The sequence below is a fragment of the Oryctolagus cuniculus genome, chromosome 9 (genome assembly GCF_964237555.1).
Source record: "Oryctolagus cuniculus chromosome 9, mOryCun1.1, whole genome shotgun sequence".
NCBI lineage: Eukaryota > Metazoa > Chordata > Mammalia > Lagomorpha > Leporidae > Oryctolagus > Oryctolagus cuniculus.
In genome coordinates this window covers 49,496,299-49,508,863 of record NC_091440.1, presented here as the reverse complement: position 1 = coordinate 49,508,863, position 12,565 = coordinate 49,496,299, and the positions used below count along the sequence as shown (strand labels likewise).

The 12,565-nt window shown below is 36.8% G+C and overlaps 1 long non-coding RNA gene across 1 annotated transcript; it reads left to right on the top strand.

Annotated features, from left to right (window-relative positions):
* Positions 1-280: 280 nt before the first annotated feature.
* Positions 281-8,700, top strand: LOC127492019 (uncharacterized). The gene is made up of 3 exons (XR_007920939.2): positions 281-630; positions 1,826-1,962; positions 8,490-8,700. It is a non-coding gene; the product is annotated as an uncharacterized lncRNA (long non-coding RNA).
* Positions 8,701-12,565: the final 3,865 nt, after the last annotated feature.

The window sequence follows — 12,565 nt, the reverse complement described above, 5'->3', positions numbered from 1 at the left end:
GCTGCAAGGCGGGGGATTAACCTACTGAGCCGCGGTGCCGGCCGCCTTCACCATTTTTAATACATGTTTCACTATAGCATCTGATGTATTAAATGTCAGTGGCTGGTCATTATGAAAAATAAGCCAAGATGTGTCACGAGTGTCTTAGGGAGTCTGGCTAGCAGACTCAAACCAGGGCCCACGATGACGGTTTCTCGGGTGAGAAAAGAACGAATGGCGCTTATCGGTCTTCCATAGACTTTTTATTAGAGAAAGTAGACATGACAGAGGTGGAAAGGAGAGGAGAGAGAGAGAGCTTCCTCCTTACACCCGCGGCTTATATACAAAATGTGACCAATCAGGAGCAAGCTAGAGTCCATGCATCAGGCACACCAATCCGGTCTCTGTTCACGTGAAGGGCACACGTCCTTTGGCCAATCAGGTGAGGTGTCATGCAGCAGGCAGGCAGGCAGACTCACTGCGGGGGTCCTGGCGCCATCTTATTGTTTACCTAAACCTGGATCCCTCCGCCCCCGGAGAGCCCTGCCCGTTGGAAAGCCCCTGGTCAAAAACTGAAACTAAAAACCTCCGCCTAGTGATGCCGCCGCGGACTATTCCCCAACAAAGATGAGCAGAGTGAGAAGAGTTTGGGTAAATGTAATTGATAAGATAAAAGTTTGACTTTGTGGCATTTATTATTCTTTGTAATAGCTAGGCATATTAATTTAAAGAAAATTTACTTTTTAACAATGATAGCAATTGGACCACTTAATTATATTTCCAGCTGAGTTGGATGGGCAGTGTTTCACATTAACATCTCTAAATTTGTATTGGTGAATACAATAACTACAATGTAGTCATATACATAAGTTTGATTAATACCATAATGCATTGAATAATGTCTTCTGGGCCTGCATCTTGTCACAGGAGCCAGGAGCTTCTTCTGGGTCTCTCACGTGAGTGCAGGGGCCCAAGGACTTGGGCCATCTTCTACTGCTTTCCCAGGCCATAGCAGAGAGCTGGATCGGAAATGGAGCAGCAGGTATTAGAACTGGTGCCTATATGGGATGCTGGCACTGCAGGCAGTGGCTTTATCTGCTATGCCACAGCACTGGCATTACTCTCTCTCTCTCTCTCTCACTCTGTTTCTTTTTTGCATCTCCATCTCTATATAGCTCTACTTTTAAAATAAATAAATAATAATATACATCCTTTTAAAAACCCACTTTGACAATATCTTATTACTTATAGACAATAATATATGGTAACTTAACTTGGGCAATTTAAAGTGATTATACTTCCTTTAATAGGGATAAAGTGATGAGTTGTATCTCTTGTGGGCTATTATCTATTTAGTACATAATTCAGTTGAAATGATATCTATTTATTTTGTGTTAAATGGAAGATATTACATTTGAAAAAATATTCTTGTTTAGATTTCATTTGTAACAAGCGTGTAATGAATTTGAGACTTCTCAAATACTTGCAAAAAAATAGATAACCACAGTAGAAGAAATGCATCCTTCAGAAAACAAAATATTAAATTTGACGAGAAGAATCATTTTCATAATTATTGTTTGGCAAATCAAATGCAATGTGTAATGCGAACACATTAGGGTATTATACCAGTAGATATCATACACAATGTAACCTATAAGACTGTTGTGCACTCCAGGAAGTAATATTGTACTGTTCATTATGCAAATAGCATTCCCTGGATTGTGCAACAAGATATTTCTGTTCACAAGTCTGTAATGACTGCAGTGACTTCTTAAAATTTTGTTATAATGGAGCAATCCCCATTTTTATAGCATATGTGATCTTCTAAATTTCAATTTGATTTCAGAAAAATTATTTGGATTTCACCACCTCTCACAAGTAAGCTTAACAATAGGATTATTAAACTATTCAGTGACAGAGGATTTAGAAATCTCCTCAAGTGAATGACATCCACTGGGAAAAGGATCATATCTTCATTGTCAGGTAAATCAATGAGAAAATAAACAAAAATAATATCAAATAAAATTGCCATGTTCCTAGAAAATTAAAAATATAATTAAACTTTGGAGATATTTTAGGAAAGTAGTAATCAGAAAAAACTTATTTAAAAAGTGAAAGTGAGTGTTTGGTGCAGCTGTTAAGCAGCCTCTTGAGAAGTCTGCATCCCACACCCTATATCTTGACTGCCTGGCTTCAAGTCCCACCTGCGCTCCTGATTCAGCTTCTTGCTAATTCACATCCATGGACATGGTAGATGATGGCTCAAGTATTCAGGTCTCTGTCACCCACATGGGATAACTAGATTGTGCTCCTGGCTCTTGGCTTTAATCTTACCAAATCTCGGATGCAGTGGGTATTTGGGGAGTGAAGCAATGTGAGATTTTCTCCATTTCTCTCCCTCTGGCCCACGCTTCAAATAAAAAAAAAAAATTAAAAAACAGTAGCAATTTTTCAATTAAGTTGGGTAATATTTAAATAGCATATGTTCTCCATGATCTGCAAGAATGAATAAAGCACCTAAAACAAAATCTGCAGAAGTGAAATTGACACTTCGAGAAGGGATGAATTGAGTTGTCATTGTCTTGACTGATGAGGAACAGCTTTTTTTGTTTGCTGTTCGTTTGTTTTTTTCACTTTTTTCTCTTCATAGTATTTGTTGATCTCTTTACTAAACATAGAATTAATCATATATGTATAAAGTCACTTGAGAATGGATCTCAGAAATATGAGTGGGAATAAGAGAGGGAGGAGGAAGTTTCTAACTATAAAGCTGTATAGTTCTGTATACATTCCTAAGGACTAACTTCTAAGGGTACAGTTTAAAAACTTGTCATGGGACCCCAAACCCCATTGCTGGGTGATAAAAATGTCATGTTATTAAAGTCCCATAATATTTATGCTCTGAAATATTATTATTTCATTGATTAGACAGCAAATTTGTACAGCCAAGGGTAATTCTAGGAATCAAGCCCTTCTCTAACTGGCATCACCAATTTAACTACATATGCCACAAAACTGTGTTGAAGAAATGATGTCACAGACTCTCTGTCTCTTCCTGTGTGAATGCTCTTGCACATAAGTGTATTAACAAAGACAATTTTATGAAAAAATGTAGAGTCAAATTGTTGAGAGGGTTCATTTATATTTTAGCAGGGGTTAAATCTATGTTATTCACAGTAATTAAAAATCAGCAGGGATAATTTCAACATAATGTTATCTGGACAAATATAAGAATGAGACATCCAATGGTCTATTATACCATTAAAATGCATAGCATAGAGGGGTCATTGTATATTTTGGCAAAAGATTTTTTAACAGATAATGCAGTTATTTACAACATTACTTGATTTGATTTTTTATTTAATTTAAAATATAAGCATTTTTACTGAGATGAAAAAACATGCCCAAAATCAAAAGTTTAGAGAAACCGTATCAAAAAGAAATCTAAAACTAGCATGCAGAAATCTGTTTATTTGTGTAGCTTTTCTCTGTTCTAGGATATGATCCACTTACAGAGTCAGAAGAATATCTTATATTCTTCTGGACCTGGCAGAATATCTGCCGCAGAATTGGCTGTTTAAACATAATGGAATGTAATACAAGTTATACAAGATTTACATAAACAGTTTAATTTACATAAACAGCTTAACTTAATTAGTTATATTTCTAAGTAGTTGTTAGAAATAAACTTTAATTCAGATTCAATATTTTTCCATTTCCTATTGGTTTCATAGATGAAATAACAAGGTACTGACATAAGACAAAGCAGTACTATGTTCTTGCACAACTTTGAAAACAACTTTCTTTCAAAAGTGACTTGCAATTACAACAATTTCCCTTTCAATTTTCAACCTTTAACACTGTACTAATAAAAAGTGTGATATAGTGTTGCATATGAAACTTGGAAGTGATAGCATCTATCCACTAAATGTACTATAGAGTTCTAATTGAAAACAATATTCAGCAATGCCATTAAGATAATTAGAAACTCTGGTGTAAACTAACTTTAAGAAAACTAATTTTCAAGATGAGATTGCATAGATATTGTAAGCAAATATACAGCTAATAATTGTAATTTTGAAACTATGCTTACCCGCTAAAGGAACATTTTAACAGTTTATATTTCCTAATTGTTAGTAACTTTCATTTAACTTTTCAATAGTCAAAGAATTTTCTCTCTTAAAGTCACATTGACTTTAGACCACCAACTTTATTGCTAGTCAATTGCTTTTTGCTCTTGATTAAAAAAACATTGAGAACTTTTTATTTGCATATATATAACATGATTTCATTTGCATTATCAAAATATGACTTCATCTGTTTTCAAAAAGGTGAGTTTAATTTCCTATTCTTCTGTATGTATGTATGTAGTCCTGTATATATCTTTTTTTTTTTTTTTTTTTGCAGGCAGAGTGGACAGTGAGAGAGAGAGAGACAGAGAGAGAAAGGTCTTCCTTTGCCGCTGGTTCACCCTCCAATGGCCGCCGCTGCAGCCGGCACACCGCGCTGATCCTGGCAGGAGCCAGGAGCCAGGTGCTTTTCCTGGTCTCCCATGGGGTGCAGGGCCCAAGCACCTGGGCCATCCTCCACTGCACTCCCTGGCCATAGCAGAGAGCTGGCCTGGAAGAGGGGCAACCGGGACAGAATCCGGCGCCCCAACCGGGACTAGAACCCGGTGTGCCGGCGCCGCAAGGTGGAGGATTAGCCTATTGAGCCACGGCGCCGGCCCCCTGTATATATCTTATATATACAGAACTTAAAACTTCTGCTAAGCCTTGCAATATATGAAGCTAAAATTTCTTTTTCTTTGTGTAAAATCACGCATTGAACAAATCAAAGTCTGAAAACATGGCCTGCTTTAAACTAATGAATGATGGCTGTCATAGTTTCACATGTTTGTGAATTATTATGAAGAGTGAGAATTCAAATATTTTCCAACATCTGAGAGGTTGCCTTGATTTAGATTGTGAGCCAGTATAGTTGGCTACTTTATCCACTTAAGTAACAGAGCTGATATGCTGTAAATTTATTTCAAAACTTGTATGAGTTTTGAAAAAAGGTGAGTTTGAAAAAGGCGGGATTTTTCAGTGAAATATTTTGTCATGAGTATTGAAAACTCATGTGTTTTATTATGTTTTGGTCAAGGAATGGCTTTTAAATGTGTTTCTGCAAGAATGTAGGAAAATAACTACACACATATCAGCACAACTTGCCTCATTGGTATTATGCAATATTAAAATAATCAATTCCTTGTAAAGTTTGCTAAGATCAATTAATGCTTAATAAATATGGAAAATCAACATTGTTTTTTTAAAAATAGAATTTAATAAGTGAAATAATCAATATGTATGTATTCATTCCCTGTTGACCCATTGATTAAACTATACATATCAACCTAGGTATGGCTTTAGATGGTTATAGATAAAAAAAATTTGATCAGATACAATGGAACTGCATCCTTATATTTAGAATTTTGGCATCTATACATTCATTGATCACACTGGATTAACTGGTACATGAAACCAAGTAAAAAAAATACAGAATTAGAAACACAAAAATACTAGTGATTCTCAAAAGTGCAAGGAAAATAATTTTTATGATTATTTATGTGAAAGGCAATTAGAGAGAAAGAGCAGGAGAGACAGAGATAGCTTCCATCCACTGATTCACTCCCCAGATTGCCTCAGCAGCAGGAGCTTGACAAAGAAAAAACAGGAGCCAGGTATTACATTATGGTCTCCCATAAGGGTGACAGTGGCACAAGTACTTTGGATATACTCCACTGTTTTCCAGCTGCATTAGCAGGGAGCTGGATCTGAGGATAAGCAGCTGGTTTTGGAAACTTGTGATCATGTTGAATGCTCTCATTGCAGGCCATGGCTTAACCCTCTGTGCCAAGACATTGGCCGCAGGGAAAAAAAATTAAATAAAAGTATTTTATGCCCATCCAGAATTCATACTTACTTGTATACTACAAATCTTAGTTAATCAAAAAGCAAACACACACATGTTAATCTAATCCTAGAGTAGTTTTAAAACTGGGATAATTCAATACATTCCTGTTAAAGACAATGTCCCCAGAACTTTGTCCAACACTATTTATCCATGTCTTTGGAAAAGCAGACATCCAAAGGTGATTATAGTCACACACACACACACACACACACACATGCACACAAGTTTAGCAGGACTGCCTTGGAGAGAAACGAGGGAATAAATTATAAAGGGCTGGCAGAGCTGGTAATTGTTAAACTATGAGCTTGAGTGAAGATAAGACGGAAAGAGGTAGGTAGAGCAGGGGGGAAGCACTGTAGAATGAGTGAACTTTGGGTTAATATTTTGGCCAAATATTTGAGATATGATTGAGTCATTGCCTACATCAAGGAGTGTGTCATCTTCCAGGAATGGGACTACTTTTCCATCTTGCCATACTCAGTCATGGTTGGGAGAAACCTGTAGGAAACGGATCATAGGCATAATTCCTATCATGACCCCAAAAACTCAACACTAAGATGTCTACCAGTCACCTTCATTATACAGAGAGAACTAAGATGCTCTGTCTCATGGGTAACTTATTCCTCTTAAACCAAAATTTTCTCTAGACTCACTCCAAGTCTCATATATTAACTCTTTCTCCTTACTGAAACAGAGCACCTAAAAACCTACCTTCAACTGCCATACCAGAGCAGGATTTGAAATATCCTTGTTACCTCAAATTCACATACACACATGAATGTGAATCATTTTAAATTAGGCTCCCTTCAGACACAGCATTTTACTTTTCTGTAATATTAAGCATTCATAATCCATCACAGATTTATAAAACTGTGTCCTGAATGTTCTCCAAATTACCAATGACCCTGTACATTTCCCCATGGAATTATAAGCCATTGTGACCTTCTCTAAACCTCATTGACCAGCTTATCATTTTTACTCACATTTGTTTTCCTAGCAGACAAATCTTGCAAAGTATATAAGCTGATAAACTAATCCCTTGAAGTATAGGGATTTCAAGAACCAGACAAAGATGTTGGCAGAGACATTCTTTACGTTCTCTTTCTAAAACGTTAACCAGTTATTAAAAAAAAAAAAAAAAACTAATGGAAAAAATGATAAGGAAATGAGAATTCTCAAACACTTATTTTTTGTGTTCTACAAACCTTCTTTGAGTTTTAGGTGTCATATAGTTCCACAGTCGCTATTTGAATTTCATGAGTAATTTAATATCATTGTGACAATCTGAGAAGCTGAACAGCATAGCTCATGGACAGAATGGTAATTAGCAGGCATTGTAAAAAAGGTGATTGATTTGGAAGAAATAATGAGTTTAAGTTAAAGTCTTGTGATCTTTCACATTTCTTTTTTTTATTTTTTTTATATGACAGATAGATAGAGACAGAGAGAAAGGTCTTCCTTCCGCTGGTTCACCCCCCCAAATGGCAGCTATGGCCGGTGCGCTGCGCCAATCTGAACCCAGGAGCCAGGTGCTTCCTCCTGGTCTCCCATGTGGGTGCAGGGCCCAAGCACCTGGGCCATCCTCCACTGCCTTCCCAGGTCACAGCAGAGAGCTGGACTGGAAGAGGAGCAACCAGAACTAGAACCCAGTGCCCATGTGGTATGCCAGCACCGCAAGGCAGAGGATTAACCAAGTGAGCCATGGTGCTGGCTCCTCTTTTTTTTCTTTTTTTCTTTTTTTTTTTTTTTTAAGATTTATTTATTTATTTGAAAGTCAGAGTTACACAGAGAGAGGAGAGACAGAGAGTGGTCTTCCATTGATGGTTCACTCCAAGGAGCTTCTTCCGGGTCTCCCAAGTGGTTGCAGGGGCCCAAGGACTTGGGCCATCTTCCACTGCTATCCCAGGCCACAGCAGAGAGCTGGATCAGAAGAGGAGCAACCGGGACTAGAATTGGAGCCCATAAGGGTTGCCCATGCTTCAGGCCAGGGCGTTAACCCGTTGTGCCACAGCACTGGCCCCAACCTTTCACATTTCAATTTAAGTCATTGAGGAAACTGAGGTAGGACTTTTAAAAATAAGGAAGATTTGAAGCAAAAACAGGAAAATCGAAGGGTTAATATATTTTCTTGTCCTCCTCCAGCATGTCATCACAGTACGCAGAAAAGACAACAACAAAGTCAAGTGTGCCCATAATCCTATTAAATAACTTCTTCAAAATATAGTAAAAAAGAACTGGCCATTACGTTACTATCATCAGATATATGTAAGGGCAACCTAAAGAAATGAGGCATCAATTTAGCTACTCTATATCTAGAGCAGGAAGGCCTCTTTTCCATTGTGAAATTGTAGCTCATGAAATTTATTTCCTCAAGGACAATGAAGGTAACAATATTATATTGCAAAAAGGAAAACAAAATGCTGGAATCCCCCTCTTTTCTAAAATTGTCTATGCTCGGTGCTTTTCTAACCATGTAATTTATGTTTTCCAAATGGAAGCTTCTCTATACCTTTAAATTTATTTCATTGTTATTTTCTTCTCATTGTTTTCTTTAGATTGCTAAAAGACAACAATCTGAAAACGTCATTATGACTCAGTTTCTACAAAACTCCAAATAAAGTTGAACTATAAGAAGAAAAATAAACAACCTGGGTGTATTGCAAGTTCTTTCATCCATTCTAATACATGTGACATAATTGCAATTCATAGACTAAGTTGAATGACATATCTAGTCTTTGCCGTCCCTGGTATCCAGTCTGAAGGAGGTTGATATTACCTGTAAATTTGTTTCTTCTGCAGAAGAACTTATAGTATTTGAAATGACACAATAACATTATTTTCTTAATTAAGAAAACTAGATGACACATATACCTACTTTTTCAAGAAATCTTAGACAAAGAGGAAAATACCTCAATTTTCCTGAAGTCACTTCCTGAGCCTACAGCTTTCCTGATGCTTTATGTGTTTTTCCTTTTTTTTTTTTTTTTTTTTTGACAGATAGAGATGGACAGTGAGGGAAATGTCTTCCTTCCGTTGGTTCACCCTCCCAAATGCCCGCTATGGCCAGTGCTGCACCTATCCGAAGCCAGGAGCCAGGTGCTTCCTCCTGGTGTCCCACGTGGGTGCAGGTGCCCAAGCACTTGGACTATCCTCCACTGCCTTCCTGGGCCACAGCAGAGAGCTAGACTGGAAGAGGAGCAACCGGGACTAGAACCTGGCGCCCACATGGGATGTGTTTTTCCTTTAATGCTGGTGTGTGTGTGTGTGTGTTCACATTAACATATAGTTCCTCTTTGCTGTAAGGTGAAGGATGCAATTGTTTATACCGTATTACAATAGGGATTCTCTGGGTCTCTCCTTTCTTTTTCTGTGTGTTTATATTGGTGTGTGTGTGTGTGTGTATGTTTCTTGTTTTCTGACTGTGAAATTTATACTTGTCTTTTTTTATTCCTAGTTCCGTATGTGTTCTATCGAATATGTATATATGTGTATACATATATATATATATATAGTCAAGTAGGCATATTCAATTATTTCAAAGTAGGCATTGTATCTATTACATGTCTGCCTGTCTCTCCCTCTCTCTCTATAATTTTGCCTTTCAAAGAAATTAATACATCATTTTAAAAATATCCTCCAAAGAAACCATTTTGGATTCATTTTGTAAACAATCTTGTTGGCTGGCGCCGCGGCTCAATAGGCTTATCCTCCACCTTGCGGCGCTGGCACACCGGGTTCTAGTCCCAGTCGGGGCGCCGGATTCTTTCCCAGTTGCCCCTTTTCCAGGCCAGCTCTCTGCTGTGGCCCGGGAAGGCAGTGGAGGATGGCCCAAGTGCTTGGACCCTGCACCCCATGGGAGACCAGGAGAAGCACCTGGCTCCTGCCATCGGATCAGCGTGGTGCGCCAGCTGCAGAGCGCCAGCCGTGGCGGCCATTGGAGGGTGAACCAAGGGCAAAAGGCAGACCTTTCTCTCTCTCTCTCTCTCTCTCTCTCTCTCACTATCCACTCTGCCTGTAAAAAAAAAAAAAAAAAAGTAAACAATCTTGTTAAATTCTTATATTCTTATTATCGCCTCCACTGCTGTAAATCACTTGGATATAAGGTCTAGGATATTTATCTCCTTCAACAAGGTATTTGCAGTAGACGATGATAATCCAAAACAATGTTTCTTCTATACATGCAATCTTCAAGTTTATTCTGTTGGCTGGAATATATGTTTCTATGATCATTTTGGAAATATTTTTTCTTGTTTTTAAATTTTATTTTGGAGGGAGGGAATAAGAAAGGGAGAAATTGAGGGAAAGAGGAAACCAGCGAGGGAGGGAGACAGAGCAAGGGAGAGTACTCACATCTTCTGGCTCACTCCCCAACTGCCTACAATAACATTTGATTTCGCATAAATCTTAGAACTAGTTCATGTCTTCTACATGGATGGGAGCAACCTAACTACTCAAGCCCTTCAAAGGTCTGCATCAATAGGTGGCTAGAGACAGGAGTTGAATAGATATTGAACCTAGGTACTTCAATGTGATGCAGGTATGGCAACTTCTATCATAAATGATAGGCTAGATGGCCATGCATACCCTGCTTCTCATAGGAAAAATTCATGGACAGTAGGTATACAATTTCCTAGCCAAGTAGAGTTTCCAAAACTAATGGATTTTACGTGTGTAAAAGGCCACTGATTTGCTAATATTTTGCTTGCATGCATTATCTGTTACACATATCTCATTTCAAGAGCCAATTACTGCTCAGAATGCTGATCTCCTTTGTTTGTAATTGTAGTTATACTTAATCTTAGGATATACCTCTAAAAGATAATCTCATAACTAAATTTAGTGAATCTTTAGTATAGCAAGCTACTGTACAATCTTACTCATATTTCTTTGGGAATAGAATGAATTGTTTAATGCCAGACCAGAAATTACCATAGTTAAATAAATTATCCAGAATTTTAACATGTTAAAATGATCATCATTACTGAATTATTCACTCTGCAAAAGACAACATGGCCTCCAGCTGGGGCCAAATCCAGGAGTTAGAACTCAATCTATGGAAGCAACATTATTTTTTTACTGGTGAAAGCCTCTGCCTAGCTCCAAATGTGTTCTTTTTCACTGAGTTGTCAGTTGGTGGAAAGAAGACTAGTCTAGTCTTTCTTTCTCTTAATAAAAGGAAACTAATCTCATTGTAGGGTGATATTTTCAGATATGAAAGTTGCTGCTTCAATCCTCATAGTAGTATAAAACTATGAAATTCTCCTTTATATACCAAGGACAGAGCCTGAATTCAGCTTTCACTTGATAATTGAATTTCTGCTGTATGGTTGTTATAAAGAGCCATGTTTTACTACTGCTTTATATACCATAACAATATTTATTTTTACTTACATAAAAACCTCATTTTTTTAAGTACCTTGATGTTATGGAGCCTTATACTCATGTAAAAATAAAGAGTTCTCTTAGGGTCATTATTTGAATTCCTTATCAGGCATTTTATAGGTTTCCTTCAAATCAGGATCAATTTCTGGAGAATTATTTTTTTTTCCTTTTGAAAGTGTAAAATTTCCTTGCTTTTTTTGTTGCACTAACTGGAGACTGTTATATAATACTAATTTGGAATAATAGAAGTAGAAACCTTGCTTTGATACAAATGTTAGGAATTTCTTCAGTCCTCACCAGTTACTAATGGCGTTATCTATAATTATGCCGTAGATTTCCTTGATCATATTTAGAAAAGGCACATTGATTCCCATTTTTCTCTCATCATATTCCCATGCTTTTCTGCATCTATTGAGTCTATTTTTTTTAACTCTAAGGATTCCATACATACAAGTGACATTTATATGGCATCATTATAGCAAAGAGGAAGAAGGTTTTCCATTTACTTCCTTTGTGAAAGATAATAAGATCCTTTGATTTCTAAATGCATTTCACCTTTGTAGAACAATTGGGATAAAAATTGGAAATAAATAAGCTTCAACTATACCTAATATATCTTTACTAATCATAATATTTACATTATTCTATTACAAAATTATTTTAAGCATTACATTCAGTTTTGAGGATATTTCAATCATTTCATCACTACAAGATAAGCTAATCTAAATAACTACTCTTCTTTCCATTCATACTCTGAGAATATTTTTCACTTCTTATGTCTTCCAAAGACTTTCTCTTCAATATACTTAAATGTTTCAGGTGTCAGAAAACAAGTCCTGTGCAGCTCATGGAAGTTTTAATTTTTCAAGAATTTCTTAATCAATTGCACATGAATAATTCATGAAACATGCTCTCAGCAAGCTAAGAATCCGTAAAAATTTCCTCAACTTGAGTAGGGACATCTGAGTAGAATAATAGGCTTCCTGACGAAAGCAAGAAACTCAGTTCTCATTATAGATATTTAACTATCCTTAGATAAAATATTCAGTAAAATGAAACAAGAACAGGATGAATTAAAAAACAAATAAAACTCACTATACCAAAACATTGGCCCATGTTTGTGGGTGGTTTTGCAAGGCAAATATTCCTGGGTTTTTTGACTAGGACAATACTGAAATAAAGATGGAGATTTAGTTTCAACAAACTACTCCAGAAAAATCCTTTTCCATTATTTTTTTTCTTGGAACAA